The following is a 12,896-nucleotide window of genomic DNA, read 5'->3' as shown; positions in this document are numbered from 1 at the left end:
ACACACACACACACACACACACACCATACACATCCACACACACCCACACACACCCACACCCACACACACACACACACACACACACACACACCATACACATCCCCACACACACCCCACACACACCCCCACCCCAACACACACACCCCCACCCCCTCACACACCCCAAACACATCCACACACACCCACACACACACACACACACACCATACACATCCCCACACACCCCCTCACACACGCCATACACACCCCATACACATCCCCACCCCCACCCCCACACACACCCACACACACACACACACACACACACCATACACACCCCATACACATCCCCACCCCCACCCCCACACACACCCACACCCACACACACACCATACACACCCCCACCCCAACACCCACACCCACACACACACACACACACACAACTCCGCTCTTCCCCAGGCCCCACCCCCACGCCCTCCCGCCCACCTCCCGGTCTCTGGCCCGCAGACCTTTCAGTTCGCTGGGCCTTCGCCTGGAAATGCCCTTTTCTCATTGCTAACCTGATTTTTTATTTTGAAACCTTAAAATGGTTTTGAAACACAGTGTTTTGTGTTCCTAATCCCACAGTCACACCACCCAGACCTAACCACCCTGGGGGTTCGCTGTGGTTGCTCCTCTCCCAGCTTCCCTCCAGGAAGAGGAGTCCCCATGAGGCTGACCTCTGTGCCCCGGCCCTGCCTCCCCTCCCAGACTGTCTGCTACTCATGCACCCCACCGGGCCTGTCCTTCCAGCCCGTGCTTTCTGACAGAGTCACTAAACATACATGTGTTAGCATCGTTTGTGTGTTTTCAAATTTGCACTTTAAAAATGATTCTGGCGGAAACCAGTTTGGCTCAGCGGTAGAGCGTCGGCCTGTGGACTGAAAGGTCCCGGGTTCGATTCCGGTCAAGGGCATGTATATTGGTTGCGGGCACATCCCGGTAGGGGGTGTGCAAGAGGCAGCTGGTCGATGTTTCTCTCTCATCGATGTTCCTAGCTCTCTATTTTTTCCCCTTCCTCTCTGTAAAAAATCAATAAAATATATATTTTTAAAAACGATTCTGTGTTCCCTGTTCTTGCATGTGCCCAGATCTAGCTCATTCCTGCAAGGCCTGTACCTCCTGCCGTTGTTGTTGTTGCTGTTGTTGTTGTTGTTTAATATGTTTTATTGATTTTTTACTGAGAGGAAGGGCGAAGGGTAGAGAGTTAGAAACATCGATGAGAATCATCAATCAGCTCCCTCCTGCATATCCCCAGTGGATGTGCAACTAAGGTACATGTCCTTGACCAGAATGGAACCTGGGACCTTTCATTCCGCAGGCCGACGCTCCATCCACTGAGCCACACCGGTTTCAGCACCTCCTGCCGTTTTATTCCCTGTCCCGCTGTCTGCACCTGAGTGGTTTCCAGTGGTTGCTACACAGCGAGGTGCTCTTGCTGCAGAACTTCAGGGTCTCCATGGGAGCGGACGGCGGGGCCCTCGGCTGTCCCAGCGCTCCCTTTTCCCCTGTGAGGCTGCACGGAGCAGCTCCCAGGCGATCTGCCGGTGTGCACACTCACCAGCGGCAGACTTTCCCACAGCCCCACCGCATTGTAGCTTCGCAGGCTTTGAAGTTCTTTTAGCTGGACGTGGCCGTTGTGTCCTTCCCGCATCCAGACGTGCAGTGCTGGGCCTCACCCTCCCTCACTGCTGCTTCATCTCAGCTGGGAGCGCCTCCTCCTGCAGGAAGGCCTCCTGGCCCTTCCTCAGAAGACGGGGTCTCTCTGGCCTCCCTGCCTCTCACAATGTCCGTGCTTCTGGCCACAGCGCTGGGGCCTGGCGTCATGGCCTTTCCCAGTGGCCGGGAACTCCTTGGGCGGCGGCCTTGTTGGCAGGGCCACGGGGCACGCTCAGGGGAACATGTTCCTGGGAGGCGCATTGCATCCACTCAGAGCGAGGGGCTTCTCTCTCCCGTTCCTAAAAACGTGCCCCCTTGGCTGAAACCAGTTTGTCTCAGTGGGTAGAGCGTCGGCCTGCGGACTGAAAGGTCCCGGGTTTGACTCCGGTCAGGGGCATGTACCTTGGTTGCGGGCACATCCCCGGTAGGCGGTGTGCAGGAGGCAGCTGATGGATGTTTCTATCTCATCGATGTTTTTAGCTCTCTATCCATCTCCCTCTCTGTAAAAAATCAATAAAATATATTTTAAAAAATAAATAAAAAGCGCCCCCTGGGATGACCACAACCCACAGGCTGCAGTGAGTGTCCAGGGACTGATCCCCTGGCCAGTGGTGTTTGTCTGTTCCCAGTGGGTTACTTCCTCTGGCTGCCTCGCCTCTTGTTCCGTCACCGCTGTGCCTAGTACAAAGTGGGGGCGCACTCGTTTACGGGGTGAATAGCTGGCCTTTAATGGTTCTGGAGTTGTGTAATTCAGTGGTGGAGCATGCATCCGGTTATTTACCAGGGGTTACCTCTAAGAGAGGCGGCAGGGCGGGTCCCCATCAGAACAGTCATTGCTGGAGGTCTCTATCGAATGCTGACTTCGCTGGGCACTGTCCTAAGCTCTTTACGTGATGTAGCTCTTCGTCCTCACAGAGATGGGAACTCACACCGTTCCCCCACTTTCACGGGTGGGGAAACGGAGACACGGGGACACGCAGTGACGTACACGCACACGGCTCCGGAGCGGAGGGGGGGGGGGGGGGGGGGGCGGACGAGAACCCGGGGCTCGTTGGCTCCCTGAGAAACCTCGCTCTCCCGCTCTTCCCTGAGTGTTTCTCAGTTGTCAGCTTCCTCTCACTAGATCAGCCCTGCGTTTGCATCAGCAAAAAATGTCAGACTCTTTAAAAGACTTAGGAGCGTGTCATGAGTCATAGTATTGGAGGAGTGCAGCCACACCTGTGACCTGAGGCCAGGGTGCAGCTGGAGGTGCCACCCCCGGTGACAGGGTACTTAGGGCTGGGTGAGCAAAGAGGGTGGGACTGCTCCACGCTCCTGGGCAGGGAGCTGGGCAGGCCCTGCGAGATGCACCCTCAGCTGCTTCCCCTTTCCGGGCCCCAGGGCAGAAGGGGGAGCCAGGTGTGAGGGAGGAAGGTGAGTCAGGGAGGGCCGGATGGGGCACCAGGCGGGAGGCAGGGGCGGGGCCTCGGGGCCCTGCTGTCCATCTCTGTGGGCATGTGAGGGAACCATGGAAACCCCCTCAGGAGGCCTCTTGCCTAGTCTTCCTCCTTCCCCGTCAAGGACCTTGCAGCTTGGGGGTGCTCTCTGTTGGGCCCTGAAGAGCACCCTGATTTGGGATTTCCCCGCTGGTGGCAACAGCCTCTGGGGCGGCCAGAGTCAGACCAACTCCTGTACCTCCGGCCTGGACAGGGCGCAGGCCTGCATTTCTGAGCAGGAGCTCCTTGGGCCTGGATGGGTGTGGCTGAGTAGTTGTGAGTCCTTGGGGCTTATACAGGATTCTGAGTTGTGTGTGTGTGTTGGGAGTGGTTTCTCTATATAGAAAGACTTTGAGCCGAAACCGGTTTGGCTCAGTGGATAGAGCGTCAGCCTGCGGACTGAAAGGTCTCAGGTTCGATTCTGGTTGGGGGCATGTATCTTGGTTGCAGGCACATCCCCAGTAGTGGGTGCGCAAGAGGCAGCTGGTTGATGTTTCTGACTCTCTATCCCTCTCTCTTCCTTTCTGTAAAAAATCAATAAAATATATTTATATAAAATTTTAAAAAAGACTTTGAGAGGTGGTAGGAGGCAGTCTTAGAGCTGGTGCAGGTGGGTGTTGGTTGCATAGGGAAAGCTGGTTTGTATTTGGTTGTTTTCTCTAAGGATGTGGGCACGCGTATCTCATGTTTGTGTGAGCAGCACTGATATGGGTGTAAGTGTTATGTTCAGTAAATGTGTACTGCAGTGCAGGGTGTGTGTGTCTATGTGTTGTGTTTATTGTTGTAGCTTTAGTGTGTTTAGTGTGTGGTTCTGTTAGGAGAGACAAATAGGTGTTTTGATGTGCTGCCTCCTTGGTGTCTGCATTTTGGTTGTTGGGTGGGTTGTGCATGTTTGGGTCTGGGTTGTGTAGCTGCATGCCAGTGTGAGTTGTATGTCACGGTGTATTGCTGTGCTGTGCATTTGGACAGCTGCTTTGCTGGGTGTGGGTGTTAAAGTTGCTGGCAGATGCATCAGTTGTCAGTTGACATGTATATCCTGTGTTGGTTGTGTGTGTGTGTGTGTGTCCTATGCTGAGTGACCTAAGAAGGAAGCCCCTGGGCCCTGGCTCTGCCTTTCCCTTTGGCCCCTGAGGCCCAGGGCAGCAGTGGTCCTTACTGAGGCCACAGGAAGACCCCACACCCTCTCTGCAGCTCCAGCCTCCCTGTCCATTGTTCTGGGCCTTCTTTGGGAAACAGGATGAGAGGCAAAAGATGGATCCACGCCTGGACCCCCCTACACTCCCTGAAATGATGCAAGAGCCCATCAAAACACCCTTAAGATGGAGGGCCAGTGACCATCCCCATTTTACAGATGGAAAAACTGAGGTCCAGAATGGATAAGAGACTTGGCAGAGGTCGCACCGCTTGTTAAGGACAGAGGGTTTGAAGCCCCCACGTCCCTCATACACAGCTTTCTGCTGGGCTGGGGGGTAGAAAATGAGGCCCCAGAAGGGCACAAAACCATCTCTTCTGCTGCCTCTTCCGAGTGCGTGAGCAAGCCCTTCGCCCTCTCAGGGCCAGGCCCTGTGCTCAGCTCTAGGGACACAGCAGTGGCCAAAGGAGCCGTGGCGCCTGCCCTCCCGGAGCCTGGGACCGGCATGGGGATGGAGGAGGACTGGACACTCTCCAAGGAAACAAAGATCTTTTCAGATGGTAATAAATTCTATAAATAATGAAGAGCAGGGGAATGTGAAAGAAAGTGAATAAATAGCCAGAGGAGGCTCTGAGGAGACCTCTGAGGAGGTGACATTTGACCTGGGACTTGAAGAATGGGAAGCCTTGTGCAGCTCGGGGAGGAGCCTGCAGAGGGAACAGCAGAGGCAAAGGCCCTGAGGCAGGACCCCGCTGGTTTAGGGCGGGAGGCCCCGCGGCTGGTGAGAGAGGCGGGGCAGATGTGGCTGGCTGAGTGGACAGAGGCTGCAGGCTTTGGCTGTTCTTCTCAGCGCGAGGGGCAGAGAGGCGGTGTTGGCTGAGCGCAGGCTTCTGGGCTAGCGTGTGGAGGGGGCGCTTGTGGTCTCCTGTTACAGGGAGAAGGGGGGGGGGGGGGAACAGCCAGAGCCAAAGGTCTCTCCCCCGCAGCTCCGGCAGTCCCAGCCCAGAGGCGCCGGCCTGGCGGCTGGAAGACCGCGCTGTGGGCACATCTGGGGAGCAGCTGCCGGGCCAGGGCCAGCGCAGCCAGAACGGGTCACGTGGCACAGGGCAGGCCCGCCCTGCAGCCTGCGAGGCCAAGGCTCCCTCCCGGGAGGGGCAGCGGGGAACGTGCTGGACATGAACACGCATCCACAAGGATGTACTCCGCGGTGTGGACACACATGCACACAAGCCTTGGGCCCCGCACAGCCGCTGCCTCAGGAGACAGACGGCCTGGGTTCAAGGCCACATCCCAGCTGTGTGATCTGAAGCAAGTCACTCAACCTCTCTGGGCCTCAGCGGCCTCCGCTGGAAAAGGAACATACCTGCTGCTGCCAGTCGCGGGTGAATACTGGGAGCGCTGCCTGATAGGGAGCCTTTGCCCGGAGTCCCGGAGGTCCGAGGAGAGGTCTGACTGGTAAAGGCTGACAGGGTGACGTGGTGACAGAGACATCGTGAGAAGACACGTCCGTTCATCACCAGGGGCTGCCGTCACCTCCTGGCACAGCTTATTTGACCTCATAACTGGCCTACAGAGAACAATGATCATTAACTCCAGTTTACAGATGAGGAAACTGAGGTACAGCTTGTCGATGACAGAGCCAGGATTTGAAGGTGGCAAGGGCTGGTCCTTTTTTCTCTCTGGGCCCCCATGTGCCATCTGTGAAATGGTGGGTTATATACTAACACAGCTGCTGCCAGCGTCAGGGAGCAGCTGTGGAGATCAGGTGGTGCCGGGTGTGTGTGTGTGTGTGTGTGTGTGTGTGTGTACAGGGCCTCCCAAGAGACTACCAGCTTGAATTCTGGTTTAGGGCCATTTAAAAAGTCCTCCCGCCCTAGCCGGTTTGGCTCAGTGGATAGAGTAGGGGTGTCGAACTCAATCAGAGAAGGGGCAAAAATCTAAAATCCAGCCTAAATCGCGGGCCGAATGGTTTACTGAACAGTCATAAACTGTCATTGTGATGGAAACGCAGCGGAGTGCAGTGATGACAGCGCAGTGCGGGCCACATTGCAAGGCCTGGCGGGACGGATTTGGCCCGCGGGCCTTGTGTTTGACACATGTGGGATAGAGCATCAGCATTTCATTCTGGCCAAGGGCACATACCAGGGTTGCGGGCTTGATCCCCAGGAGGGGGCGTGCAGGAGGCAGCTGACCAATGATTCTCATCATTGATGTTTCTATCTCTCTCTCCCTCTCCCTTTCTCTCTGAAAACAATAAAAGTATATTTTAAAAATTAAAAATAGCCCTGACCGGTTTGGGCTGTAGAGTGTCGGCCTGCGGACTGAAGGGTCCCAGGTTCAATTCCAGGCAAGGGCATGTACCTTGGTTGCGGGCACATCCCCAGTGGGGAGTGTGCAGGAGGCAGCTGATTGATATTTCTCTCTCATCAGTGTTTCTAACTCTCTATCCCTCTCTCTTCCTCTCTAAAAAAATTAATAAAATATATTCTTTAAAAATAAAAATAAAATAAAAATAAAGAGACCTCTAAACTTCCTGGCCACCAAAAGAGGGGGGAGAGGACTGGGATGCAAATGCTCACTCAATTCACACTACCCAAGAGAAGGCCAGAAAAATGCCTATTTGGCAACAAGATAAATAGACAGTCTTTGTTTAAATTCTTTGTCAGGCCTTAAAAATGTAAGAGATAAAAATCATGCCTGGAAGTACTGAACATTTTCCGGAATGAAATGAAGCCATTTTTCCCCCACAGACCTAGGATGGGTATGTGTATGGGGGTGTCGTTATTTCACTTGGAAAAGTTTGAGGGGAACACCATGAAGGGAAAATTTCATGGGCTCTGAAAGCTCATCTCACATGGCTCGCTAAAAAAAAAAACCCAGAAGTAAAACTGCAAACCACATTCGGTTCTGGGGGCCTGGCCTGAAACTGAACAGACACTATTCCTACCGACTGCTCAGTGAGCACCTACTACGTGCAAGACCATCCCAGGATCTTTGGGACCCTAATGTCAATGAATCATTCTTTTTAATAAGGCATTTTATTTATTTTTATTTGTTGTTGTTGTTAATTCTCACCATCTTGATATTTTCTCACTGATGATGAGAGAGAGAGAGAGAGAGAGAGAGAGAGAGAGAGAGAAACACCAATGATGAGAGAGAATCATTGATTGGCTGCCTCCTGCACTCTCCCTACTGGGGATCAAACCTGCAACCCAGGCATGTGCCCGGACCTGGAGTTGAATCGGGACCTTCTGGTTCAAAAGTCGATGCTCAACCATTGAGCCACACTGGCCAAGCCATAATATAGTCTTGACGTAGTTCGCACAGGACGTGGCAGGAGGTGGATGCACACAAATGTTATTTGGGGAGGGGGGGGTCCTAATTGTTCCTTGACCCTCCCTCCTGCTTGTGTGCAAAGTGTCTTTGACATTCCACCTCATCCCAACCATCAGTCAGGCCAGAATGGGATATACTAAACATTTAAAGTTGGCTTTCATGAGTACCGATTGGAGGAGAAATCAAGATGGCGGTGTAGGTGAGCAACTGGTCTGCCGCTCCCACAACAAGTTAAAAATTAAAACTAATATGAAGGACATCTATCATCCAAAACCACAGGAAGGAGGTAGTGGGTAGTTAATAGTCAACAATTAACATGATAATAAGAGCAATGGGCTCTTAAAATGTGACCAGCTGGAGAAATGGAAGAATGGCAGGCCCGGAGCAGCAGCAGCCAAGCCCGGTGCAGCAGCATCCAGGCCTGGATCAGCCAGGCCCAGAGCAGCAGCAGCCAAGCCCGAAGCAGCCAGGCCCAGAGCAGGAGCAGCCAGGCCCAGAGCAGCAGCAGCCAGGCCCAGAGCAGGAGCAGCCAGGCCCAGAGCAGCAGCAGCCAGGCCCAGAGCAGGAGCAGCCAGGCCCAGAGCAGGAGCAGCCAGGCCCAGAGCAGCAGCAGCCAGGCCCAAAGCAGCAGCAGCCAAGCCCGAAGCAGCCAGGCCCAGAGCAGGAGCAGCCAGGCCCAGAGCAGCAGCAGCCAGGCCCAGAGCAGGAGCAGCCAGGCCCAGAGCAGCAGCAGCCAGGCCCAGAGCAGGAGCAGCCAGGCCCAGAGCAGGAGCAGCCAGGCCCAGAGCAGCAGCAGCCAGGCCCGGAGCAGCCAGGCCCGGAGTGTTGTGGGGTCGAATCCTGGGTTCAAAATGAAAGGAAAGAAGGAGCAATGCAGCAATTCGGGTGCCAGAGTGTTATGTCCGTCATCACAATGGACTCAGAGAAGCTCCTGTGTCCCTTCACCCAAAAGAAATGAGAGTTGCCCAGACGATAGCAAAGTGGGAGAAGAAAACTGAAGGTTATATGCAAGGGACTGAGGTGCCAACATGGAGTCATCTGAAGAAATTAAAGACTGATGTGGAAGCTACTTCTTTAATCATGTTCCTGCTCATGCTAGCATCTGTTAGCTTCCAGTCTTCTGCAAAGTCTTGTGCAGCAAGTCCAAGGACTCTGAGTAAATCTAGACCAGCAACAAAAGAGACTCATTTAGTAGCTAAAAATATTAATATGTCCATAATTCTGATTTCTCATTTTGTTGTTTGCATTGGCATTGTTGTTATTATTTAAAAGCCAGAGTTTTGCTCTTGACATTCAAGTTTTGAAAATAACATGTATGTGGTTTAGTTTTTGCATTGGCAACAACAACAAAACAAAACAAAAAAAAACTAAAAAAAAAATCTGAAGACCAGAATAAACTGGTGAATATAATAGAATCAGGGGCAAAGGAAGGGAGTGGATTGATAATTATCAGGGGGAAAGGGGTGTGGGGATGCAGAAAGAGACTGGATTAAAATCGTATAACCTATGGATGAGGACAATGGCAAGGGAGTGGGAGAGATAAGGGCAGAGGGTGTGGCAGGAACCTGGTGGAAGGGAGCTATGGGGGGGTGGGGGAGGAGAAACAAGTGTAATAATCTGAGCAATAAAGATCTATTTTTAAATAAATAAATAATAAGGTTGACTTTCGTTACACAAAATATTTCACAAATACACTTCTGTTTTAAAAAAATGTATTCAAGAAATACCTATGTATATTGGATCAGAGACCTAAAACTTTAAAAACCCTAAGCTATCAATATAAAACTTCTGGAAAATATAGAAGAAAATCTTTGTGATCTTCGATTAGGTAGAGATTTCTTAGATATGATAAGAAAAGCACGATTCAAAATATTAAAAACTGATAAATTGGACTTCATCAAAATTTAAAACTTGCTCCTCGAAGGACGCCAGTAAGAAGATTAAACGATGATATTTGTATCTCGTGTACCTGGTAAAGAATTTGTATTCAAAACATAAAGAACTCTCAAAACTCAATAATAAAAAAACAAACAACCAAGTGAAAAGAAATGGACAAAAGATTAAAGGGTTGCCAAAACCAGTTTGGCTCCATGGATAGAGCGTCAGCCTGCGGACTGAAGGGTCCCGGGTTCGATTCCGGTCAAGGGCTCGTACCTTGGTTGTGGGCACATCCCAGTAGGAGGTGTGCAGGAGGCGGCTGATCGATGTTTCTAACTCTATCCCTCTCCCTTCCTCTCTTTAAAAACGATCAATAAAATATATTAAATATATAAATAAATAAAAAGATTAAAGGGTCGCTCAAAGGATCTGTGTGCTGGAGCTGTTCTGTGTCTTTACTCCGGTGGTGCTCACAGGAACCTACACGTGATAAAACCGCATAGAACGAAACACACACAACGGATGCAAGGCAACCAGGTGAAATCTGAATTTCAGGTGAAATCTTCTTGTAACATTGCACTATATTTATGCAAGATGCTTCTATTAGGGAAACTGGGTAAAGAGTATAGGGGTTTCTCTGTTATTTCTTATGACTTCATGTGAACCTACAATTTACCTAAAACTAATTTTTTTAATGAGCAAAGAATGAATGACACTTTGCCAGAGAAGATATACGGATGACATATAAGCACATACAAAGATGGTCAACATGTTTAGTCATTCAGAAAAGACAAATTAAAGCCCGGGCCAGTGTGGCCCAATTGGCTGGGCTTCCCCCATTCGCTGAAAGGCTGCCAAATCAGTTCCCAGCCAGGGCTCATGCTGGGGTTGCAGGCTCAGTCCCCAGAAGGGGGTGTGTAGGAGGCAACCAATCAATATTTCACTGTCTCCCTCTCCCTTCCTCTCTCTCTAAAAGTCAATAAAAATGAAAATTTTTAAAAATACAAATTAACCCAGATTTTGATGAATAGGATCTGGGCACACCTGAAACTCCTTTTGACCTTAAACTCCCCTTTGGAAGCCAATAAAAAAAAAAAAAAAGTAATTTGGTATATAATTAAAAAATTAGAAAACTGGAAAAAAGAAAAAGAAAAAAAATACAAATTAAAACCACAGCGAGATACTGCACACATCTATTACAACTGCTGAAAAAGACTGACCCCATCAACCATTAGAGAGGGCGTGGAGGACCTAGGCTCTCCACACTGCTGACACACCCTCCTGGGGAAACATTTGGATAGTTTCTTATTAAATTAAATAAATACCTACTATGTGACCCAATCATTCCACTACTGTTTGCCTAAGAGAAATGAAAGCACAGATTCATATAAACACGTGTATACAATTGTTCAAAGCAGCTTTATTTGTACTAACCAAAAACTATAAACAACCTAGATGTCTATCAAAGTAACTGAGTAAGCAAATTGTGGTATATCCATACACTACTACTAAGCAATAAAAATGAATGAACATGAATGAATCTCAAAATAATTATGCTGAGTTAAGGAAAATAAAGTAGGCTGAGAAAGATAAAATAAAGAGTATGCACTGTGTATACATTACACATGTATATACTTTATATATACTGTACTTCATTTATATAAAATTCTAGAACATGCAAACTACAGAATAAAACAGATATCCAGTTACCTGGACACTGAGTGGATGAGTGGGGAGGGATTACGAAGGGCAAAAGAAAACTTCTAGGGTTGATTAAGTATATGTTAATTGTCCTGATTGTAGCAATGGTTCATGAGTAAGAGAGAGAGAGAAACTTATGAAGTCATACACTTCAAATATATACACTTTGTCTATATCAGTTGTCTATAATAATAAAAGAGTAATATGCTAATTAGACCAGATAGCCTAATGACCTTTCAGACGTCATTCCGGATGTCCTCCCCAATGAAGCTGCCCTGGTGGGGGCCAAAGCAGAGGTGGTTAGGGGCAATCAGGCAGGCAGGCAGAGTGGTTAGAGCCGATCAGGCAGGCAGGTGAGCAGTTAGGGGCAGTCAGGCAGACAGGTGAGCAGTTAGGGATGATCAGGCAGGCAGACAGTGGTTAGGGGTAATCAGGCAAGCAGGCAGAGTGACTAGGGGCAATCAGGCAGGCAGGCAAGCAGTTAGGAGTGATCAGACAAGCAAGCAGAGTGGTTATGGGCGATCAGGCAGGAAGGCAGGTGAGTGGTTAGGAGCCAGCCATCCCAGATTGTGAGAGGGATGTCCGACCGCTGATTTAGGCCCAATTTCACAGGGTGGTTCCGGATTGTGAGAGGGTGCAGGCTGGGCTGAGGGCACTTTTCCCCATTCCATGCACAAATTTCATGCACTGGGCCTCTAGTACTTCAATAAGATTGCTTAAGAAAAAAAAAAATCATATACCTATAAGAAGATAAAAGTGAAATCCTAATTTCACATTGTTCTCCTTTCCCTCACTCCTCTTCACAGTGGTAACATTAGTAATTTGGTATTTATCCTTTTTTTTCTCCTTTCTAATATTTTTTATTGATGTGCTATTAAAATACAGTGAAATGCACAAAACCATATAATTCAATGTGTTTTGACTAATTCTTACACTGTGTAATGCACACCACACCATGACAGGGAACATCTCCATCACTCCAGAAAGTTCCCTCCCTCCCCCTGCCTGGCAACTCCCACCCTCCACTCCCAGAGGCAACCCCATCTGATTTCTTTCATGGAACTTTAGTTGTGAATCTTAGAACTTCATCTGAGAGAAAGCACACGGTATTGTGTTTGAAACTTTCCACAGCATAATTTCCTCTCATGTTAAATTCATTTCCAGATACACATATACTGGGGCGCAGTATGTTTGCTTTTTCACAAGAGGTCCTACCTTAACCCCCCCTCTGTCTCACTCTTGCTTCCTCTACCAACAACATCTAGTTATCTCTCAGAACCAAACTTCCCCTGCTGCAGGGCCCGTCCAGGGCACTGAGGTTCCATCCATCCTCTTATAATACCGCTGTCGCTGGATAGTTAGGTTATTTTAACTCCCCCCTTATAAAAAGCACCTCAACCAACATCTTTGGGAAGACATTTTTTTAAAAAGGAATGCCTCATTCTTTTTAAAAAACAATAGTCTATTGGTTTTGAGAGAGAGAGGCCCTGAGAGGGAGAGAAAAGCATGGATGTGAGAGTGCAACATCGATCAGCTGCCTCCAGTGCTCACCCTCTCAGAGATCGAGTCCACAACCCCCGCACATGCCCTTGACCGGGAATCCAACTGGCAACCTCCTGGTGCACTGATGATGCCCCGCCAACTAAGCCACACCAACCAGGGCTGAGCAGACATCTTCGTGCTCGTGTGTGTGTGTG

The 12,896-nt window shown here is 49.8% G+C and overlaps 1 long non-coding RNA gene across 1 annotated transcript; it reads left to right on the top strand.

Moving 5' to 3' along the window:
* Window positions 1-2,759: 2,759 nt before the first annotated feature.
* On the top strand, window positions 2,760-6,002 carry LOC123651510. The gene is made up of 2 exons (XR_006740284.1): window positions 2,760-3,090; window positions 5,271-6,002. It is a non-coding gene; the product is annotated as an uncharacterized LOC123651510 (long non-coding RNA).
* The last annotated feature ends 6,894 nt before the right edge of the window (window positions 6,003-12,896 follow it).

This window comes from Pipistrellus kuhlii, unplaced genomic scaffold (genome assembly GCF_014108245.1).
Source record: "Pipistrellus kuhlii isolate mPipKuh1 unplaced genomic scaffold, mPipKuh1.p scaffold_m20_p_6, whole genome shotgun sequence".
Lineage (NCBI taxonomy): Eukaryota > Metazoa > Chordata > Mammalia > Chiroptera > Vespertilionidae > Pipistrellus > Pipistrellus kuhlii.
The sequence above is the reverse complement of the archived record's forward strand: the minus strand, read 5'-3'. Positions and strand labels throughout refer to the sequence as shown.